Below are 12929 nucleotides of genomic sequence, written 5' to 3' on the forward strand. Positions count from 1 at the left end.
CATCAAATTGCTAATTTTTTTTTTTTTTTTCCTGCAGAGTAACCCTGACATTCCTGTCCCTCCCTTTCCCCTCACCCTGGGCTAATTATTTTAAGATCTGGCCTTTGCTAAAGAAAACAAGCAAATGTGGGTGAGGCTATGTGGAAGGGGATTTTATATAAAACAGACATTCTATTTTTAGGGAGAGGAACCGCAGCATCTTTAAAGCGGCCTGGCAGAGGTAAGATTCTTTAAACAGTGAGCCAGGGAGGTTACAAAGTGAACAAAGGGAGAAAGTCCGCAAGAGTCAGGAGTGGTAAAGAATCCGCTTGCCAATCCAGAAGACGCAGGAGATGCAGATTCAATCCCTGGGTTGGAAAGATCCCCTGGAGGAGGAAATGGCCATCCACTCCAGCCTCTTGCGTGGAGAATCCCATGGACAGAGGAGCCTGGCAGGCTACAGTCCACAGGGCCGTAAAGAGCAGGTCAAGACTGAGGGAGTGAGCATGACACAAGCGCATTTACTGAAACAAGATGGGCCTGAGTTAAATCGCAGAAATAACTAGGAGAGAGAAGCCACCCCAAAGACACATGTCGGCAGCTTCATGTCCCCAGGCTGCTTTAAGGGCGTCCTCTTATCAACCGGGGGGGTCCCTTTGCACATCTCCGCACCGGATTACAGCTGATGAGTCATGACAAGCACCCAGTGGAAACCCAGTCAGCTAGGAAGGGCATCACCCCTTTTGGTGCATGCATTCACATTACTTTGGCACTTATTATTATCATTTAAGTGTAATCTCACCTTAGAAGGAAAAAAAATCCTATTTGCTGCCGACTTAAGCCTGACAAAGTAATTGAAGTAACTTATTAAGGCTTCTAAATGAGAGGCTCCGGATAGAGGAGCTGAGCTGGCAGCCTTGCAGAATGAAAACATCACATGCCTACCTTGGTGACAGAAGCTCGTTAGACTCTGGGGAGTCACACACACACACACACACACACACACATGCACACACAGAGGAAAGAATAAGAAAAGGACAACAATAAATTCCAGTCCACAGAGGAAGGAGCCAGGTTTCATGTCCATTTTTCTAGATATCGCTCCACATCTAGAACAGAGTCATAATATCATAGTTCAAGCCATAGCTGTTTACCTCTCTTACCAACAGCATTCTGTTAAGTCAGGCAGAAATGAAAGAAAAAAGAAAATACTGATCACGATTGCATGCTCAATAAGGTTCGAATCTTTACGATCCTATGGACTATATGTAGCCCACCAAGCTCCTCTGTCCACGGAATTTTCTAGACAAGAATACTGGAGTGGCTTGCCGTTTCCTCCTCCAGGTGATCTTCCGGACCCAGGGATTGAACCCATGTTTGCTGTGGCTCCTGCATTGGCAGGCGGGCTGTTTCTGAGCCACCTGGGAAGCCCACTGATTACTGATAAAACCTGTTATATACAACCGCTAGCTAAAAATATTACGTTCTAGGAATTTTCCCGTTATCCATAAAAAATATTTGTCTGAAAGTGTCCATGTGGGATTAATCTAGGACCCCACAGATACCAAAATCCAAACACAACCAAGTCCCTTTTATAAAATGTAGTAGTGTTTGCATATAACCTATGTGCAAACTCCAAATACTTTAAATCATCTCTAGATTACTTACCATGCCTAATATAATGTAAATTATATGTAAATAGTTGTAAATAAAATGCAAACGTCACATAAATAGTTGCCTGAATGCAACAAATTCAAGTTTTGCTGCTTGGAACTCTCTGAAAAATTTTCCCTCACTTTTCCCCATCCATTGTTGTTTAAATCCATGGATGCAAAATCCATGGTTATGGAGGACCTACTGTAATAATAATTTTGTCTTCTTCATCCTCACTAAGTAAAGTGATAGCAGAGCCTGGAGTCATGTAAATACCAGGGTGACCAGGTATTGGTCTTCCAGAACACTCAGCATCTCTAGGTATGTAGTATTTGCTGCAGGGCAGGGGAACCCCTAAACCTGGGATCTCACCAACCAGGGGCATAGCTGCTCCATATCAGCTCCTTAGACTGAAGTAAGGGAAGGATGGAAACTCTTGTCACCTGTGGAAAAGTAACTTGAGGCCGCCTGAGCAACTCTTTCTTTCATTTTGCAGGTGGACCATGGGGGTCATTTATAATATCTTTAAAATGCTCATCCATTGTTAGGATGCCATTTCTTTATCTCTCAGACTTTGAAGGTGGTTTTAAAATCACAAGGTAACTGCTTTTCAAATGTGGCTTTTCCTCTTTCTTGTGTAAGTTTTCCAAAGTTAGATTTTCTTGTCTTGACCTTCTTGCTCAAAGGTGCATTTAATGAATTCTGTGGAAGATGAAATAAGTGTCAAAAGATCAAATGACAAATATGCATTGGGTGCCGACCATGTGTAAAGTGGCATGTATAGCACAGTAGAAGTTTCAGGATCAGTCAGAAGAGCAAAGAAATTAAGCTCAGTGTATTAGCCACCTAGGGCTGCCGTAACAAAAATACCAGCAACTTGCTGACTTTAATAATAGAAATTTATCTTCTTATGGTTCTGAAGACTGGAAGTCCAGGATTAAGGTAACAACGGGGTTGGTTTCTGGTAAGACCTTTCTTGTTTGTAGATGGCTGCCTTCTGGGTCCTCACATGACCTTGGCTCTGTGCACATGTTGAGATGCAGGGAGACAGAGAGAGAGGGCACTCTGGTGTCTCTTCTTCCTCTTATAAGGACACTGCTCCTATGGGATTAGGGTCCTAACTTTATGACTCATGAAACCCCCATTTTCATTGAGAAGTGAAGTTGCTCAGTCGTGTGCGACTCTGTGATCCTATGGACTGTCGCCTACCAGGCTCCTCCGTCCTTGGAATTTTCCAGGCAAGAGTACTGGAGTGGAATGCCATTTCCTTCTCCAGTGGATCTTCCCGACCTGGGAATTGAACCCAGTTCAGTTCACTTCAGTTCAGTTGCTCAGTCGTGTCCGACTCTTTGCGACCGCCTAGATCGAACTCAGGTTTCCCCCATTGCAGGCAGACACTTTACCCTCTGAGCCACCAGGGAAGCCCTATTTTCACTAGGTAATTAAAGTAGCTTTTATTGGAGTACAGTTGCTTTACAATGTTGTGTTATTTCCTGTTGTACAGCAAAGTGAATCAGTTATATGCATACATGTATCCCCTCTTTTTTGGATTACTTTCCCATTTAGGTCATAACAGAGCATTGAATAGAGTTCCATGTGCTATATAGTAGGTTCTAATTAGTTATCCATTTTATACATAATGGTGTATATATGTCACACCCAATCTCTCAATTCATCCTACCCTCATTTCCCTCCCTTGGTGTACAACGTTTGTTCTCTATTCACATGTCTTTCTTTCTGCTTTGCAAATAAGTTTGTCTGTACCATTTTTCTAGATTCCATATTTATTCATTAATATACACATTGTTTCACTCTGTCTGACAGTCTCTAGGTTCATCCACTCTCTGCAAATGGCACAATTCCATTTCTTTTTGTAGCTGAATGATATTCCATTGCATACATTACCACATCTTTTTTTATTTATTCTTCTGTTGGTAGACATCTAGGTTGCTTCCATGCCCTGGCTATTATAAATATTAATGGTGCTGCACTAAACTTTGGAGTTCATGTATCTTTTGAAATTATTACTTTCTCTAGGTATTTGCCCAAGAGTGGGATTCATGGACCATGAATTTTCAGGCTGTTTTTCAGGCAGTCAGTCATGTCTGATTCTTTGTGACCCCATGGACTGTAGCACACCAGGCTTCCCTGTCCTTCACCATCTTCCAGAGCTTGCTCAAACTCATGTCCATTGAGTCAGTGATGCCATCGAACCGTCTCATCCTCTGTCATCCCCTTCTCTTCCTGTCTTCAATATTTCCCAGCATCAGAGTCTTTTCTAGTGAGTCAACTCTTCCTATCAGGTGGCCAAAGAATTGGAGCTTCAGCTTCAGCATCAGTCCTTTTAATGCATATTCAGGATTGATTGGTTTGATCTTGCAATCCAAGGGACTCTCAAGAGTCTTCTCCAATACCACAGCTCAAAAGCATCAATTCTTTGGTGTTCAGCCTTTTTTATGGTCCAACTCACACATCCATACATATGGTACTGTTCTCTGGCTACTTACTGAATCAGTAAGTAGTGACTGTATGAGTTTACAGTGTCACCAACAGTGCAAGAGGCTTACCTTTTCTCCACACCCTCTCCAGCAATTATTGTTTGCAGCTTTGTGGTAATGGTCGTTCTGAATGGTGTGGGGTGATACTTCATTGTAGTTTGATTAGCCTTTTTCTATTATTACTGATGTTGAGTCTCTTTTCATGTGTCAGTGGCTCTTAAAGCCCTGTGCCTGCACAGCGCTTTCCCCTTATCTCTCATCGAATAGGCAAACCTGCAAGAATATGGAGCATATTTGTAAAAATATCCACATCCCATCCCTCCAAACTGGATCTGTCCCCATGGGAACTTCTGTGTCCTTCTCATTTAACTGGAGGCAGGTCTGGCAATGTGGCCAACTGTGGGCTATGTAACACGATCACAGGTTTTAAGTGTTATGTGTGGTTCCACCATCTTTCATTTTTTTGTCTGCCACAGGAATGCCAACATCCAAGGCAAGCCCTGCTCCTTTCCCTGGATGCCAGCAGGAAGAAAAAGGTCTGGAGCAGGGCCCGCCTTTAGGCCTTGAGCAACATGAAAAGGTGGTGAGACAGAAGCCTTCATTGTGGTCAGCGGAAACTAAGAACTCTGTAACATCTCCTCCCACGTAATCCATATTTTGAGGGTTTGCTATGTGCCAGGAGCTTGGCGAGCATCACTTTCTTTATTTCACAACAACTGTATGAAGGGGTTATGATAATCTTTTTTTTCCCCCCTCAAGAAACTGAAGTACAGGGAGGTTAAGTTATCTAAAGCTACACAGCCAGAAAGCAGCAGAGCCAAAATGTAAACAAAAGGCTAGCTGATTGTTAAACACAAGCTCTTAGTCTTTTCCATGAACATTTGATGTTGAGTAAAAAAGTAATAATAATAAGCACCTAAGGTTAAAGCTAGTATAGGTACTGGAAGAGACTGAATGGATAGTGTGATGGTGGCTAAAGCCCAGATATCAGCACAAGGCATCCGCTGTCCCCTGCTCGGGTTTGCCAGAGAAGCATGTACAGTCCCTGCGAGAGGGCTTTGACTCTTCACATAGGCCCAGGCGGCGATCCCCACATGGGTGGCCAGGGCCTCCCTTTTGTTTGTTTTACAATATGTTAGAACATTGCCAGCTAACATTTTTCAACTTCTTTTTTCCCTTTTCAGTCAAACCAATTCCAAATGTTTGAACTGCTAAATGGTAGGAAGGACTAAGAGTAACCAGCAGGACAGACTTTTAATTTTTTTTCTTTTATGAAAAATAAACACTTTGAAGAAAAGCAAGATTCATCTCCTCACTCTAGCAGGGAAGAGAGGAAGGCAAACCATCACCCATTTCAGACATCATGGTAGACAAAAACTTTTGTTTTGGGGATTTTTATTTTTCAAGATGTCTTTAAATATTGGAGAGATGAAATTACAAATGATGTCTAACTTATGATGGAAAGTAACCTGAATCCTTTGCCAACAAAGGTCCGTCTAGTCAAGGCTATGGTTTTTCCAGTGGTCATGTATAGATGTGAGAGTTGGACTATAAAGAAAGCTGAGTGCTGAAGAATTGATGCTTCTGAACTGTGGTGTTGGAGAAGACTCTTGAGAGTCCCTTGGACTGCGAGGAGGTCCAACCAGTCCATCCCAAAGGAGATCAGTCCTGAGTGTTCATTGGAAGGACTGATGTTGAAGCTGAAACTCCAATCCTTTGGCCACCTGATGCGAAGAGCTGACTCACTGGAAAAGACCTTGATGCTGGGAAAGACTGAAGGCAGGAGGAGAAGGGGACTACAGAGGATGAGATGGCTGGATGGCATCACCAACTCGATGGACATGAGTTTGGGTAAACTCCAGGAGTTGGTGATGGACAGGGAGGCTGGAGTGCTGTGGTCCATGGGGTTGCAAAGAGTTGGACACAACTGAGTGACCGAACTGAACTGAACTGAACCTGAGTCCTTATTCGTTAGGAATCTCTTTAGTTGCAATAACAGGAAGTCAATCCGATTCTTTCTACCTCTCTGTATCTCTGCCCTTTGCCATATGGCCCTGTGAGGAGTTTCTTGTTATTGTAGATAGGATATACTTTCATCATTGACCTATGGGGCTTGCTTTGCCAACAACAGAGGGAAGTGCCAATGTGCCAGCTCACAGCATAAACTAATGCCAAAAGCTCAGCTTCTCTGTACACCAGTACCGAATCAAATCTCAGAGATAGAGTTTTGATGAAGTAGAAAAGGGTAGCTTTAGTACTTTGCTAGTCAAGGGGGCACAGTGGGCTAATGCCCTCAAAACCATGTGTCCCACTTGGGAAAGATGGAGAGAGGCTTTATAGTAATTGTTCAAAGAGGCAGTGATCAGCTTGTGGACATTCTTCTGACAGGCTGATGATGAAGCAAGTTGGAGTCAGTATCATCAGCATTCAGGTCCAACTGCTCTGGAGTCTACGTGCTTGTGGGAGGCATACCATCGTTGACTTCTCCCACCTGGAGGGGGTTTCAGTATCTGCAAAACAGTTCAAAGATATTACTGTGTGTATCCCTTGATGGGGAAACAGGACTTTGCCCCAAGGCTGCTCTGTTTCTCCCTGGTCTCACATCCCCTGCCTTCTCTAATTAACAGTCTTTTCAATCCGTCTACTGGGACTCAGGAAATGTCATGCAAGCTGAATGAGGGCTGTTCCCTGTAATCAAAGAATGGGGGATGTAAAGGCCTTGTACCCAGGAGCCCCACAGGGCTCTGCATGGTATCAGAACCTCAGGGAGTCTTCCTTATTTCATTTGTTCTCTTGACTGCTTCTCCTTCCATGAGAAAAACATGCCTGGGCTAGCCTGTTGATGCCAGAAGGAGGCCAAGGGCAGGAGAAAACATGAGATACACCCAGCCAAGCCCAGCCCAGATTAGCTCACTCCTGGCCAACCCGCACACTCTCAAGGTAGACAAATGCTGATTGCTGTTTGTTCCAGAGACATTCTAGCTGTTTATCATATAATAGTGGCTGATTGATAGACTGGTTCAGGGCAGCTTCAGTGAAAAATGATGTTTATTGAGAAGATAGAAAGGGAGTCTATAGAATCTAAGGGAGATCAACTAAGTTGGACCTAGAGAAGTGTCAAGGCCGTAACCTGAACTTGCGCAGCAGAGTTAGTGGACTTGACGTGGCTCTGCCATGCGTCTCGGTCTCTCGGTCAATCACAGTTTCTCGAAGAGTCCATCTGATTGGCCCAACCTGACTTTCACGTCTTCAGAGTCTTTTACTCATTATTTCACAAGCAGTGAGTGGACAGTAGTCATCTGAGGTTTAAAGACCAGTAAGTCTAAATGCTTGCCAATCACAAAGAGCCCGCAAAAGGCATTGTGAGATCCTATTTGTAAAATATTTTGGTCATTTTCACAATTTCCCAGTTGTTCGTTCTGGCTCGAACTCACTTTCAATAAGACAGAATTTTGAGAACATCTTTGATAAGCCATTTCATTAGGGAGATTGCATTCATTATTATCACCATCTATATAAACCAGGTCCAAATGAAAGTGTTTATGTAAAATATTACCACCTGCACTAGATCTAGACCAAGTGTTATTAGGATTACCATCATACATAATAATGGAGAACTTTTTCTGAACGATGGCTATGACCTTTAACAATTATTTATATTAATGCTTAGAGTAGTCTATAGAGAAGAAATTATTAAATTATTACCTCCATTTTCCACACACACAAAAATGAGGCATATAGTGTTCAATTTGTCTACAGTTCAATAGCTAGTTCAAAGCAGAGTCAGAGTCAAATACACATTGCCTAATGGAGAAAGCAAGTTATACTTATTTTAGATGGTATATATTTAAATGATGATAACAAAGTCCAGACAACATCATCAGTAATGGAGAAATGGTGCTTCTACAGCAGTTCATGAACCACGTTATCCATTAGTGAGTATACAGGGTTCACACTTCCCTACTGAGAGTCAAATGGTGGAAGGTTACAGGAAATTACTTTGTACAATATAAATGAAGAAAGAGAGAAATCAGCATTTCAAAGCTGATGTGCATCTGAGAGGGAAATCTCTAGAACAGATCTGCACCATGCTGTAAGAGCTGCTGATTGACATGCATTGAAATAAACAGGCACAGTGGTCCTCAGAGCCTTCTCCCATAAGATCATCCCAGTCAAACCACCTCCCCATTCCCTTCCAGCAACCTTGTCCCTCCATTGTTTCAGCTCCCAATCCAGGCTACCGCATGCTCATGAAGGCTTGACACACCTATGCTGGATCTCTACGGACCATTTGTCCGCAATCTATTGAGTACTGCTGTTACATTTTTGATGATTTATATGTAATATTTATGTAATTCTTATTTTGTAAAACACTTACCCATACATCTCCTCATTTAAGCTCTCCAGATAATTCATCACTGACTCTATGGACATGAGTTTAAGCAGCCTCAGGGAGTTGGGGATGACAGAAAGGGAAGCCTGGTGTGCTGCAGTCCAGGGGGTCGCAAAGAGTCGGACATGACTGAGCAACTGAACTGAACTGAACTGCGGTAATTCTAGCAAAGTACAGAAAGAAAAAATGATACTTTCATTTTACAGGTGAGAAACATTGTATGAAAATTCCTTTATCAATGAGGAGGCAACATCTTCTCCGACCTCATGTCCTAATGCAAGGACTTTGTTGGCAATAGTCCAATAGTACACAATAGTCACAATAGTACTTTGTGAAATTCTTTGCCTTTGGTCCTACTGTTACTAAAATACTTCCCCCCGGAGCTTCCAATTCTAAATCCTTATCATTTTCTCATTAAAAGACAGTCTGTTGAAAACACACACACACACACATGAGTCTATTGGAATGTATGGTTTTACTTACCATGATTATTTAAGCATCTTCAATATGTGACAACTCCAGGAAACATACTTTAGCTCCACCCTTTTAATTTTAGCATAATTTCAATACTGAGGATACACTCAATGTTCATTTCATCTATGAGAAGTTGCAAAGACATCTTTTTTTTTTTTTTGCAAAGATATCTTGATCCTTAAGGTTAGAATATTTTCAAGCCAAGGACTCTAAAGGAAAAATCTCATCTGAATGCAGAGTTCTGATTATTTTGCTATTTAAGAAAATGCTAGTAATGTATGGTTTCGCCTAATAGACATTTTCTGTAATTAGTCAGCGGAAATGGCAGTATCGTCAGTGGATCCATGAAAAAAGGAGGGATGTGCCATTTGGGAACATCAGCTCTGTGCCCTGTGGTCCTTGAACTCCAACAGCTATTTCTAAGGATATGGATTCACATCTGAGGCACACAAGGCTTTCCAGGGAAAAGCACATCTGCATAAACAGTCCGGGCTCTCCTTCAGTGTTCCTGCCTAGAGCTTTCATCAGTGTAACCGGCTTTCCTTTGATGTGATGCTCACTTCTGCTCTCCAACCACAATTTCTGTTTAGTTCTCACCCCTCTCAAGAGAACGGGACATTTGGCAAGCTTAGAGATTGCTTTGCAGACAGAGTCATTCAAAAGCTCATGTGAACTCTACCCCCCCCCTTTGTTTTTCTTCTTGCCCTCTTTAAGAAAAGTTATCAAAACTTTTCTAAATTAGAATAAATCTAGATGTCTGAGTAGAGCATGTTAGTGATTTTGAAAAACAAATCTGTCAGTCTTTTTTTTACTGAATATACAGTTTTGCTTTAGCTTGTTCTTATCCTAATAGTGACTAAACTTGAAAGACAAAATACGGTAGGTGTGATTAGAAATTTCCCATTAGTATATACACTGCTGCTATGAATGTAACACATAATATGCATCCTGTACAACCAGGATAAGGCAAATTAGATAAGAAGTCTGATTCTCTTCACTCTGACAGAGTACAAATGATCATCTTTCTGGAGTGCAGGAGGAAATGAAGAAATAGCATCCTTCTGGAAATTTCCTTTTCAGCCCTGAGCAACCTAAAAACAATAAATTTGGTTAAAGCAGAACACTCCTTCCTAGGAGTCAGCAATCTTTACAAACTGAATCTTCACAGACACCAGGTTGAGATTTTGACCCAAGTAATGCAGAGCTAGTCTTTTTATGCTTGCTTTCTTTCTTTTTTTCATCTGTAAGGATGAATCCATTTTTTTAAACTGGGGCTAGAAACATTTATTGTGCTGAGTACAATATATTGTCATTCATCACCAGGGTTTTAAAAGATTGATATGTAATTCATGGCTAAAGTTTCCCCAGGGCATTATTTACTCATACAATGTGGGAAATTTGGATATGATGTGATATTGAAGAACAAAGAAAGGTTTTACAGGCCAATTTCTATAGCTTTATCTTCCTACATACATCTGTACCCATATCTCTGTTTATACCTTCACTTATCATGAAATAAAGTCAAGTAGCAATCAATCATGTGGTAATAGAATACTTTATGAATGTGAAAGTGAATTATAACAAGTATAATCTTTACAGGTAGATATATATTTCCCTAGCAGTTATGCCATTTATTTCAAAGAACTTTAAAATTCACTCTAAGAAACTACATACTAATCTGTTTCTCTTGAGACTCCTTTCTGTTTTCTGTTGCAATTTCCTGAGCTTGAACATTGGCTTTGAGCAACAAGAATGTGGCTTCGATGTCCGCTTCTTGCTACTTGCTACTGGCTTGAAGGCATTTATTGAGGTGATTCTGAAAAATGACATTACCTTTCTCTGGGATCATCAGTTTTTCCGGGAGAATTTTGTATTATTTAGTTTTGCTTTTCTTTCAGAGTAGAAAGCTTTTCATCAGCTTTCTGTAATTTTTTTCAATGAAATTTATGGGCTGAATAAAATGAGCTCACCCAGTGGGTGCTATACAAGTAGCTTCCTGTGAATTCTCACGGTCAATTATTTTCAATGTACCAGTAGATCATAAATCTCAAAGGCCATAAAAATATTCTTTCTCAAGATATGCTCTAGTCTGTAATTCCAAGGTGGATGTCCTTCGTCTCAGATTCTAAAAGCTCTTCTTTTCTTCCTTCTTTTTTCACTACAAATGATTTCTTAGTGTCTGAGACTTGTGTTACTGAGGGACAGTAACAAATCTCAAAATTTTCAACATTTCTGCAACATTGAGAAGAGTGAGATCTACCCAAACTCTGTTTTCTAAGTATCTTTCAGCCTCCTGAGTGACAGAATTTCAGTTGCAGGAAAGAGAGAAATAATTCATAGGGTAAAAAAATAAAAAGAAAAAAGGAGGAAAAAGGAAAAAGCATTTAATCTTCCCTTCAATGTTATACAAGTAATCAAGACCTATCAACAACAATCACTACATTCCTTTATTTTTAAAATATGTTTTTCAACTTGAATTTTTCTGAAATAAGAATACATTTTAAATCCATGTGCACTTTGAATGCTACAGTGTTTCAGTTTTTTTTTTCTGAAAGTCTTATTGAAAGGAAAGCATCTAAATGTATCTAAGATCTTAATATAGAGAAATGTATTCAAGTCCTATTTATTTCCTAGACCTGACCGCTAACTTAGGCAAATAGAACATTAACACATGTCTTGTGAGCCTGGAAAGCCAAATTCAATATTTATAATAGTACATGACATTGAACTAGGAATCATATAATCTAGGAAGGAAACATATAACGAGGTAGTAAACGTGATAAACTCCACCCCGGGAGGTAATAATATGGAAATAGATCTCTGGTTGGGCCAAATACCAAAAGAGGTATGACCCTGCTGAGGAAACCGCTCCCTGAGCAGAATGCTGGACATAAAATGTTTTGTTCTTTAAAGTTCTCTGTTTCCTTGTCTCAATATTATAACTGACAGAAATAGTTCTAATTTTAACAGCCAGTAGATGTTGCTTTCTTTGAAAGGTAGTTGGAATCAAACCGTTAGAGTGACACATGCAATGTGTTGAACAAGTATTGCGTGGACGAGCCCAAAAGAACATTCCAACTGTGAACCAGAGATCACGGGGCTCTTTGTGAAGAGTGAAGTACACATTTCAAAATTATAAATGTCTGAAATGGTGTTCAATAGTAATGATAAAGAAATCACAGCTTGATAAGTAAATACAGCTTGGTGGAACAGAATCTGAGGATCCATTGAAATGTGTAGATGAGAGAATATGATCAAAGGCTTTGAGTATTAAAGTACGCTATTTACTGTTTCAAAAGTTGCACTTCACAGTATGATAAAACTTTAAAAAGCATTTTAAGGGGAAAGTTTTAGTCTCAGAGTGAATTGCAGGCATGCATTAACCTAAAGAGGCAATTATTCTTCTATCCTTATTTATTTCACTTCCACTTAACTAGTTATACTGTGATAATTAATTTCCAGTTTTCCGATAAGGATTATTTAAGGGTTTGCTTTTTAAACCATCATTTACATATAGATATTTCTGGTATTTAGTGTGAAATGTGGTTCTTAAACAGCAATGGTGGAGTACATTTATGATCATGTTTAATATGCAACATTAAAAATAATTACTTTCCAAGGAAAGGGTACAAAAAAAATATCATGAGGTGTTGTAGACTTACCATTTAAAAGCAAGAAAGTAAAACACTGAAAGGGTATAGTTGCTTCTTTATTCATTTAAGCGTTTGTTTGGTTTAGTTTTCCTTTGATAATGGGTAGGGAGGGGTATTCAAGAGATAATTTAAACCCCTGGATTCTGAGTGTGAGTATTTGCACCACTTAAAATCAATGCTGCTGATGATTTAAGCCATGAAATTAAGACTGTTGCTCCTTGGAAGGAAAGCTATGGCAAAACCAGACAGCATATTAAAAAGCAGAGACATTACTTTGCT

The sequence above is a fragment of the Giraffa tippelskirchi genome, chromosome 7 (assembly GCF_054371585.1).
Source record: "Giraffa tippelskirchi isolate mGirTip1 chromosome 7, T2T-mGirTip1v1.2.pri, whole genome shotgun sequence".
Lineage (NCBI taxonomy): Eukaryota > Metazoa > Chordata > Mammalia > Artiodactyla > Giraffidae > Giraffa > Giraffa tippelskirchi.